Source organism: Pinus tabuliformis, chromosome X (assembly GCF_031772625.1).
Source record: "Pinus tabuliformis cultivar Carrire ecotype Pingquan chromosome X, CPIR1, whole genome shotgun sequence".
NCBI classification, from domain to species: Eukaryota; Viridiplantae; Streptophyta; class Pinopsida; order Pinales; family Pinaceae; genus Pinus; species Pinus tabuliformis.
The window spans coordinates 437,803,041-437,814,422 of record NC_142308.1 but is presented as its reverse complement, the minus strand read 5'-3'; the positions used below and the strand labels follow the sequence as shown (position 1 = coordinate 437,814,422).

Sequence of the window (11,382 nt, the reverse complement as noted above, 5' to 3'; positions counted from 1 at the left end):
CATGCAAAGTTTTGGCATCATTGGAGAAAGCAATAGAGCAGTAGCATAACAGTGCCAATGTAAATGTCAGTGAGCACTCAAGGACATAATGATCATTCATAAAATTAGTTTCTTTTTTAAATGAATTGTTACAAATACCAAAAATAAAACTCCATCCACCAAAAAAATTATGTCTTACCAATAATCAAAAATTAAAAATAAAATTTCTAAAAAATTAGAAAATTATTTTTACAAATATCAAAAACTTTAGTAAAAATTATGAAAACACAACAAAAACAAAGACATTTAATCCCTGCACAAATAAATGCTATAGAGTAGAAAATTATTTTTAAATTTATTAAAATATTTTTCAAAAACTTCAGTAAAAATTGCAAAAACACAACGACGACCAACAAAGACAATGACAATGACACAGCAAAAGCATTTAATCCCGGCACAAATGCTATGCTAGGGTCGACCGAGACTAATACCTTTCAAAAGTTATTTCAGGCAAATTTCTTATTATTCATATATGGGGTACACAATTCTGAGCTAGCGAGTCAACCAAGAGTGCAACAGCAGCACAGATTTCCACATGATCGATACACCTCACCCCCGCGCCATAAAGTTCATACGTTTCCCATGGCTGCATGCCTAATCTTGCCATGGAATTGAAATCAAGCATATCAATAATCTTTTCACATAACATCAAAAATCAATTTAATCAGCCGAGAGGGGAGATTACAATTTAGAGGTGCACTCAATTCACAATAATGGTAGAAACATTTACCTAGTTTGGCACATATAAACTGATCCCACCAGCCGCCACCCTACCTTACTGCAGCAGATCCAGGTAAAACATATGAAACATTACTTATTCTTTCAAGTTTTATGAGGTACTGTTTACATCATTGAAATATCAAGCCTTTCTCTTGTTCTCGATATCGTTTACTGTCAGAGAAGCCCAATCCTGTTCTATAGAATTTTGAAATGATAAAAACAAATGCAGAAAACACAAAATATTTAACCTTGTCAGCCTTTGCTTTAATAGTAGCTCTCTCATATCACGATAGCAACAACCGTTGTTGGCGTTCAGTTCCCTCATCACCACTGATCCTTATGGCTCCATCGCTGATTCGAATCTGGCCCGTGTTGTTGTGCCACTGGACAGGCGTTGTCCACAGCAGCCATCATTCAGATATCTATAAATCTGCCCCAACCCGTTTTCCCTTCTCTGAACAATTTCAGAGGCGTTCTCGTTGTTGCTGTGGAAGAAGTCGATGGTGTTCTCTTATATGGATTCATTGCCGATGAGGGAACTGAAATCCAACAATGGTGGCTGAACATCGTGATGAGAGAGAGCGAGGGACAGAAGAGGAGAAACCTACACAAGTGATTCCTCAGAGGAAAACATGTAACTTTTTATTAATGAAATAGCGTGCTTAAAACGACAGAAATGAAAACGTTTTTTAGTTGTGACAGGTAGAAGAAAGAAATGAGGAACAATTTTACATGACCAAAGTTTCAAACGTCCTTCACTAAATATGCTTCAACCAAGGTATGAACAGTTAAAGTCATATGTGAAGTACTTCCTCTCTGTGGCCACGTTGCTTTACTTCCATCCCAAGTTATTTGTGGAGATTCTTTTTTCTTTTCTTATTTTGGAGATAAGATTATAATGGCAGACAAAAACAGTGATGCTCCATGCTCCTTGTACCAAGGTACAAGTCCTTATTGCAGTATAATTGCGATTCACGCATTGTGCACGACGCAGTTCAACGCTGCCATGGTGCGAGGAGGACATCGTAAAATACTTGGCCTGCCACCTGCCCTTCTCCTTTCTGTGCTTTTCTTGTCTGTGAAATACTTGGGCGCTTGCCACCTGCCCTCTTCCTTGCTGTGCTTCTCTTGTCTGTAGAATCCCTGGCCTGCCACCTGCTATCCTCCTTTCCGTGCTTTTCTAGTTTGTACCTCTGGGCGTCTGTTGTGTTATTCCAATTCCCTTTCATTTCCACTCTCGTTCATGTTCTTACCGACTGGAGATTACTAAGCATATTACAGACGATTATTATCTCTCCAAGTCCCATAAACCAAACTAAATTGAGTAGGGCTCCCTAAAAGATTTTACTTATCCTTGACAATTTGTGGAGATTAACAACCTTTATCCTTCACACTGAGTTATGGTAAAAGTCCCAGCCTCTTTGATTATCCTCCAGTCAGTTACGGTGAAAGTAGATCTGTTGAATTGAACAACTCAACTAATTTAACTGTGAACCTTTTTGGAAAAAGGATATTGTCAAATTTATGGAGCAAATCTATTTATTTTAAAGTAGAATGTATTGGGTCTCCAAAAGTGAATGTATTGGGTCTCCAAATTTATCAAGGGACATATGAATGAAATCAATAATTGACTTAGGTGACTTGTAAAATCAAGTATTGTACTGGTCTCTACATTTTCAATAATTGAGCTATGTGACTTGTGCAATCAAATATTGTACTCGTCTCTACATTTTCAATAATTGAGCTATGTGATTTGTGCAATGAAATATTTTACTAATCTCAACATATTTATCCTGCTATTTTCTTGAAAATATTTTGAATCATAAATATTTTTACATTTTCATTTGGCATTTTCTTAAAAAAAACTGAGCTGTGGATATTTTTACTATCCTAATTTATGAGTTTAGTCTAATTAGATGTACAAATCCGTTCTCTTTATTTTTATGTTTCAATATGAACAATTCATCTTATTTATGAAAGACAAGATCCAAAAATAGATAGACAATAGAGTATTAGAGTTTGATATTTTGTTAAAAAAATGGAGAATAGATTATAAGACATGGAAAAATTAGACAAGTAAAGAAAAGATCAACACAAGAAGAAAATGTCAATAATATAGAGAATCTTAACATGAGGTATAAATTGAAATAGATAGAAGAAAAGCTAACTAACAATTTGGTCCTGAATAGCATGGAAAGTAAATTGGATATCAAAAGCATCAAAAAGAAAATGAGTAAGCTTGTAGAGTTAGACCACAAGCGTAAGAAAATAGCCTTAGATCTTACAGTTTTTAGTATAAGGAGAAAAAGGAATAAATTACAAAGAAATAAAGAGGTAGGGAGAAATAATTGACCATAAAGATAGGTTAATTCATGTTAAGATAAAGTTTGATGACCATAAATATGACATAATGAAACTCAGCCTATAAAAGGAGATTCAATATTTAAAATTGAAGATCATATTTCATAAGTCCAAGTTGAATTAAGGAAAGAAGTTCAAAAGGTAAAAAGACCATTAAGGAAAAAAGAGCAATAATTAGGAAACAAAAAGATATTATTAGACATAGAGACAAAAAATATAATAATAAATAGAAATTTGGGGTAGTGTGGATCATCTCTCCAAACTATTATGTTTTACCATAAAGGAAACATCATATATTAACTTGGATCCCTAGTGAAATTGATAGTATACTACTTGTTAAAAGTGGGGACATGAAGAATTTAATGTTATTAACATAAAAGGATTTGTCTTATTGTTAGTATGGAACAAGATATCCTACTTTAGAGGGGTCATAGGCTTAGCTTATTACATTAATAATAATAATAATGGCCACATGGTCTTGGATAGGTGGTGATCACCTACCCTATTAATGCACTCCTTGATGTGAAGTCAATGGTTCAATTCCCCACCACGATCGAGGTAATATATTGGACATGATAATAATAATAATAATTCAAAATTCAAAAATTCATATTGGACATGATAATAGTAATAATAATTAAAAACAAAAAAATTCATAGCAAGGACATAGAAATATAGGACAACCTATATCCTCTCTTTGAACTATTAGGTAATATATTGGACATGATAATAATAATAATAATTCAAAATTCAAAAATTCATATTGGACATGATAATACTAATAATAATTAAAAACAAAAAATTCATAGCAAGGACATAGAAATATAGGACAACCTATATCCTCTCTCTGAACTATTATATTTTACAATAGATCAAATATATTAACTTCGACCTTTAGTGAAATTGATATTATACTACCTTTTACAGTAGATCAAGAATATTAGCTTGGATCTTTTGTGAAATTGATATTATACTACTTGTTGAAAAGTGGATGCATGAAGAATTTAATGTTTTTTAACATAAAAGGATTTTTCTTATTGTTGGTATGGGACAAGAGATCCTACCATAAAGGATCATGGGCATAATAATAATAATTAAAATTAAAATTAAAAAATTAAAAATAAACTTGCTCGCATTAGGCTTCACAAAAAAGACCCTTTCAATTCATAGATGGAGATGGAGATCATACATATTAATCCTAAAACAATTTATATAGCAATTTGTTTTTTCATTCCTATTAACTTTACCTTTTGATGAAAAAAAAAAATTAGAAAAAAAAAAAAATTGTTCTTACAATAGCTTAGAACAAGATATTTATATTGTGAGAAACTATCACAATATCCTCTATCTAGGAAATTTTAAGGCTAGAACAACAACTAATGAAACTATCATTTTAAGCAAGAATTCCCACCCCAATCTTAGATCAGAATCTTGTTTTAGCTTTTAGTACGAAGTTGATCAAACTTTGTAGTTATTGAGATCTAATAACTTGCAATGGTCTAATTAGTGGCTAAAATCCATCTAGATGGCTTGGATCCACAAGATTTGTAGTAACATTATAAATTATGTGATATTTGATATTGTTGTATAAAACCAAATAGAAAATTTTGGCCTTCTATATGATAATGAGCTTGACTTTGATCAAATACCTTTAACTCCAACTTCAAATATTTCCCTGCACAAAAGACACATTGAAGATAATTTTGATAATCAAAAGCATTTTATTTTTTATAAAAATAGCACTATTTTTTTTAAAGGATTTAAATAATCATCTCACTCCCCTATCAAATATTCATGGTCTCTATCATAATTTTATGAAAACCCTCTGAACTTCCATCAATTAGTTCTTTATCAATGTATTGTGTAAAGCAAAAATAAAATGGCCAACCATTTGTATAATAAATAATGTAAGATTGCTAGAAAACCATTAGGGATTCTTCTAATGAGTCCTTAAAATATGACAAGATAAATAGATACAAAGCATTAATCAAAAGAAAAAACATGTACTATATAAATGTAATAGCCCTTTTTTCTACACCCCATGTAAATGTCACTATGTGAAATTGTTATGTAAATCTATTTGAAAATTCAATTGATGACTAAGATAAAGGAAAGGACATGGATTCAGAGTTCTGGGGAGGAAAGGTTTCTTGTGATGTGTTAAAATCAGGCCACACCCACCTCATTACTTCCATTACCTATCACCCTAACAAATTTAAGATCCTATACCAATAGGCAATAAATTTTTGGTATGAGAAACTTGAGTGGAGGATAGTGACCATATTGTCCCCTCCTTGTGGGACGTGTTGGATACCGGATGACTATCCAGACAAGAAGGGAAGTCATCACGAAAGTGAGAAAATGGGAATAGAAGAGAACAAAATCAGAGGTACTTAGAAAAAAGTGTGGGATAGAAAAAACACTCGAGAAGTTGTGAAAGAAGAACATCCCTAATCTTGTGCTCTATGGTTGGGAAAAAAATTCCATGTGATTGTGATGAGGCTTGGTTCATGTGCTTATGTCTGATTGTTAGTGAGGGACTCAGTGGAGAGTTGAATCACTCAGTGCTTGTTGAGTAGGTTGAGAAACCACTAAGTGCTTGTTGGATAAGCTGGTAAATCACTTCGTTCTTGTCGAATGGGTTGATAAATCACTTAGGTGCTTGTTGGAAGGATAATAAACCACTAGGTAGGTAAGTTTACCCATTGTAGTGCTTACTGAAAAGAGTTGATAAACCATAGGGTACCTGGTGAGGAATCGAATAAACCACTTAGTGCTTGCTAAGTAAGTGGATAAACCACTTAGATAGTGGGGTATGGACTCCTGCAATATTTTCCTTGAAAATCTAACTGATAAACCACATGGATAGTGTATTTAATCTCCTAGAGCCAAGCAATACTCCACTTGGTCCTTGGATGAATCCTTGTGATTGATCTCACAAAGAGGAAGAGAGTCTCTATGGTGGTTATTGCCAAAGAGCAATTGATAAACCACCTGGACAATGGACTCCTTCTCCTGAGTGTTTGAACAAACCTTGGTGTGAATCTCCCTTGAGCAAGTATCTCCTTAGACTCTGAATCTAGCTCAAGAATGGACATCTACAAGAAATATTGCATTGTATCTTGCCTATGGTTGGGTGGAGAGTTGAAGTCCCTCCTTCAGTTATTAATCACTTCAAGTTATTCAAATAAGTATAATGACTTATGTCGTGGACTATGGGTGATGAAATTTTTCGATATGTCACTGAAAAATTTATGCTTCGACACTACGCATGGAAGATTGTCGAATTCATTACATTTTCATTGTGAATTAGTTTCGTTATATGTCTTTATGGTTAGCTTGATCTTTTGTTGCTATGTAAATGTTATTATTTTCATGAATTATAGGGATACTTATATGAATATGACTGGTTGCATGAGCCTATCTCTCAATTAACCTATTATTAAACGTCATTTTAGTTATTGGACATGGTTATGAATTAAATGGATCATTATCATACTTAAGATTGTAGACTATCTCACATGTTAAGAAGGTAACTTATGCGTTGTGTGTTAAATGAGGATTCAATTAATCCTAATGGTCACTTGGTTTAAGAGCGATATAATGATTCTCTGATTTATACACATTTTTATACTGTTTTGATATCTTGAGATCCACTAGTCAGGGCTTAGCCAGTAAATTTCTTATGAAAACTGGCCTTTGGATCCATTTCTTTGTTTTTCTTGGGATCTAACATAAATTAAGCTTGTTGTCAGCCTTGAATTCTTGTAGACATAACGTAGTACCTTTGAGGGTCTATTTCCTAGGATTTCGGCATTGTCTCATAAATCTAGTGTTGTGGAAGATGCCCTAGTATTTAAGAAATTTAGGTAAATTACCTTGAGTTTCCTTCTGTGTATAACCCTAACAGTAATCCAAATTTTATATGGGACCATATGGCCATTTTAATGTACTTTGTATCCATGGCAGATACTTCTTCATCTACCAAGTGTTATTTGTATCTAGATATTTGAGGAGAAAATTTCAAATCTCATTCATGGATGTATCAAATAATATCATCATTTGTATGGACAAGGAATGTACTCATCAGAAATGGTTCGGATTCAATTCAGACCAAATTTTTGATAAGAACAACTTGTAACCAAAGATTTAGGGTGAGCCTGACGCTGACAGTTCCTTTATGTGAGGGACAGATTTACTCATGAAGATGAAAATTGTATCCATTATCTAGGGAATCTAGATATGAATGGGGTTTTACACATTCGAAAGGTCATGGATAAGGCTAGGATCATATTTCTATAAATCACATATAGGATCTAGGGAATCTAGGTGCTCAAGGTGTCAACAATGGATAAATGTGCGACACCCTGAATTACCCTAGAACCATATATAACATGAAATTATTCCATAGCCTGAGGAGGTCAAGCTTGGTGGAACCCACGAGCTTGAGTTGACATGGAAAGTGTCTTTGGTTCCTAGTAATGGCCATGTCGATGCCACATCCGGTCCATGAGTGATGTGGACGCCCAAAGATGACATAGAAAGGTCACATTGGTCACACATGGATGTCATGTGGAATCCCTTATTGATATGGTGTTTCATAATTAGTTAAAATTCTAATGGACATAACTTTCAACCTGAAAGTTGGGGTTGAGATAAAATTTATATCATCAGAAATATCTCAACAAGTTGAATGCAATGGTAGTAATAGTTTTGAGTTTTCACAAAGTTTGAAGAAGTGGATTTTTTGTAGTCCCATTTTCATAATAGACCTTGGAGATTGGATTAGAGCCATAAATAACACCTTCCACATCCTAAAGCAATTTAAGGGGCTGGGAGGGAGAGTTAGAGAGTGATATCAGAGAAAGGGTTTAAACACTAGACCTGGAGGGCTAGAGGAACACCACGAATGCTAACAATATGACTGAATGGGCCTAGAAATATAAAGTTAAAATATTTGTTAAGAGTTATATAGTGGTATTTGATTTTATAGTTAATTACTGTATAAATGCATGTTGATTTTAGATTTACAGGTGATATGATTGGTTACATGACAAGTTACTTGTTATGTAACCAGATCATAAAACAAAAGAAGAGATAGATAAACGAATTGAAAAGAAGACTATTTGAGTGGGAAACCTCATTTTACATCACAAAAATGAACAATTCTTAGAAGATTAAAATGACAAGACCTCATTGGCATATATAGGATTCTAAGGGGTCACATTATAATTAGGGCCTACATAACAATAATAATGTAAGGGCTCAAAAATAAAATTAGTGGGCTTCTATGGGGCACAACAATAACAATATGGGGGGCTACACTAGTATTATAGGGACCTAACATGCTCCTCTCCTTCAAAAAATTGTTGTCCTCAATGCTTGAGTATTTTTGGATGATTCCAAATAAAATACCCATCCTCCCATGTAAAGTCTTCAACAGGGAAGTTCTTGCACTTGATGAGATACTCTGAAATGTTCCAGAGCTGTCAGATTCTTGTTTTCGTGATTCCCTTAGGCTCCAATATGATTTTTTATTTTCGTCAAGTTCTGGAAATATAGTTTGAGCTGGAAGTTTGTCATCTATAAACTTATTTAAATATGAAACATGGAAAATTGGGTGTACTCACGAAGATGCAGGAAACTTCATTTTGTATGCCATAGTACTAATATTTTGTAAGACCTTATAAGGGCCATAATACTTGGGTGACAATTTATTATCCTTCTTAGCTTACTTGAGGGTGGTTGTCATCATAAAAATACCCAATCGTTCACCTCAAAACTTATTTCACTGGAATTTTTATCTACCTATTGTTTCATTTGATTATGCACTAGAGTCAAGTTATACTTTAAGAGTTGGAGAACTTGTTGTTTATGCTTGACGTGATCTTCCACTACTTGAACCTTATAATTATCTCTTAAATATGATGTGATGGTTGGTGGATGATATCCATAAAGTGCCATGAATGGTATCACTTTAGATGCTACATGGAAGGAAGTGTTATACCACCATTATGCCAAGGGTAACCACTTGATACATTGTGTTTGTTTATAAGATACAAAGAAATGAAGATATCCTTCCAAACATTTGTTTACTATCTCAGTTTTCCCATCAAATTGAGGATGATAAGATGAGATATGAGCTAATTGGGTACCAAAAAAAGAAAGTAATTTTGTCCAAAAGTTCTAGTGAAAATGGGATCTCTATCACCTACAATAATTTGTGGGTTTCCATGTAGCTTTTGAACTATTTCCATAAATGCATTAGTGATTGTACCGGCTTTGAAAGCATGAAATGGTACAAAAAAGTGTGCATACTTGGTAAGTCTATCAACTATCACCATGATGAAACTCTTTCCTTCAGACTTCGGTAAACCTATGATAAATCCATTGAGGCTTCTTCCCAACATTGACATGGAATGGCTAATGGCTTTAAAATATTTGGGGTCTTAACTGTCTCAACTTTATTTTTTTGACAAACCAGACATTCTACCACAAACTTTTGAATAACATGTTTAAGTCTGTCGCTAAAAAATTCCTTCTTGACCCTATGGTAAGTTTTCAAAAATCGTGAGTGCTTTCCTATAGGAGAGGTGTGCAATTCCAAAATAACCTTTTGTTTAAGTTGGGAGTTCTCACATAGATATAGGTGATCATTGTACTACTGAAAATCATTCATTAGAGAAATTTTTAGATCAAAAATGGGCCTCAAAATAAAAATGTAGAACTAAATTCAACTTTATAAAAACCAATAGGATTCAAGATGATGATGTCAACCATGTGAGATGATTCATCATTTTTGGAGTAAAAAGGTAAAAAGATAAAATTATAAACAAATAAAAAACTACTTTTCCAACTTATCTCCCAGCAACTTTACTCAAATTTCAATCGGGAGCACTCATTAGATGTAGAATTTAATTCATCATCCAAGGAGTACTGATATTGCATACTTTCGATGGAGCCTGGTACATGAAAAATGTGATCACAATAATGTTTTTCTTAATGTATTTCTCATTTTTGTGTAGAGGGGTCCATTAAAAGTATGCAACATGGGTACTCCTTGGGTGAAGACTTAAATCCCACATCCAAAGAGTGCTTCCACTCTAAATTTGAGTAAAATTTGAGTTTTTTCCCCCAAAATTTGATGAGGTAATTCAATCTTATTTTATTATTTCTGCTATTATTTTATAATATTACTTAGGAGGCCTATTTTAGGCCTCAAACTTTCTATAATGTTTTCAAATAAATGAATTAGATGCATTAGGATCTTGTGCAACTTCTAAATGAGTGTCCATACCTCTTCATCATTCTTCCATTCATCCCTTGCTTCAGTTATCGAATCATGTTGGATGGTATAAATGGCATAGAATAATGATTCCACACTCTCATCCCTTCTTAAGAGTGCATTTAAAACAACATTTTGCTTCCCTTTTTATAGATGATTTCAAAGTCATAACCAAACATATTATTTGACCCATTTTTGTTGCTATTATGAAGATAATCTTTGTTCCAAGAATTATTTAAGACTATCATGATCTCTTTTTACCTTGAAGTGTCTTCCCATTAGGTAAGGGCATCATTTCTTTAACACATGTAATATTTCCAACATTTCCTTCTCATAAATAGGTTTCTATAAATTCTTTCCCTTGATTGGACGACTTTCAAAAGAAATGGGTCTTCCTTCTTTCATTAAAACAACACCAATACCATTTCCTGAGGCATCAAATTCCACAATAAAGGTTCTTGTGAAGTCTGGTGTAGCTAATATCGAAGCTTGACATGCTACCTCTTTAAGATGTTCAAAGGCCTTAGTTGCTTCTAGGATTTGGTAATAACCACATGAATTCCATGTAGGGGCCATGAGTGGTATGGGACTACTAGAGATTACATGGCAAGGTCACATGGGTCACACATGGATGCCACATGGAAGTCCCTTACTGATGTGGTGTGGTATGATTGGTTAAATTGTAAATGGGCATAACTTTCAATTTAGGAGTCAATTTGAGATAAAATTTATCTCGTCGGAAAAATATCGGTGAGATAAATGTGATGGTAATAATTGTTTTGAGTTTCAATGAATTTGGAATAAGAGGATATTTTGTAGGCCCATCTTTGTGAAAGACCTTGGAGGTCGGGTTAGAGCCATAAGTAACACCTTCCACAACCCAGAGTAGTTTAATGGGGTGGGAGGGAGAGTTACAAAAATATAAAACAAGAGAATTTTTTGCGCCTTTCTAAGCTAAATCCCAAGAAATTTTGGAG

At 33.7% G+C, this 11,382-nt stretch overlaps 1 long non-coding RNA gene across 1 annotated transcript; it reads right to left on the bottom strand.

Annotated features, from left to right (window-relative positions):
* Positions 1–322: 322 nt before the first annotated feature.
* On the bottom strand, positions 323–1,562 carry LOC149140450 (uncharacterized). The gene is made up of 2 exons (XR_016264687.1): positions 770–1,562; positions 323–633 (listed from the first exon to the last, which is right to left on the bottom strand). It is a non-coding gene; the product is annotated as an uncharacterized LOC149140450 (long non-coding RNA).
* Positions 1,563–11,382: the final 9,820 nt, after the last annotated feature.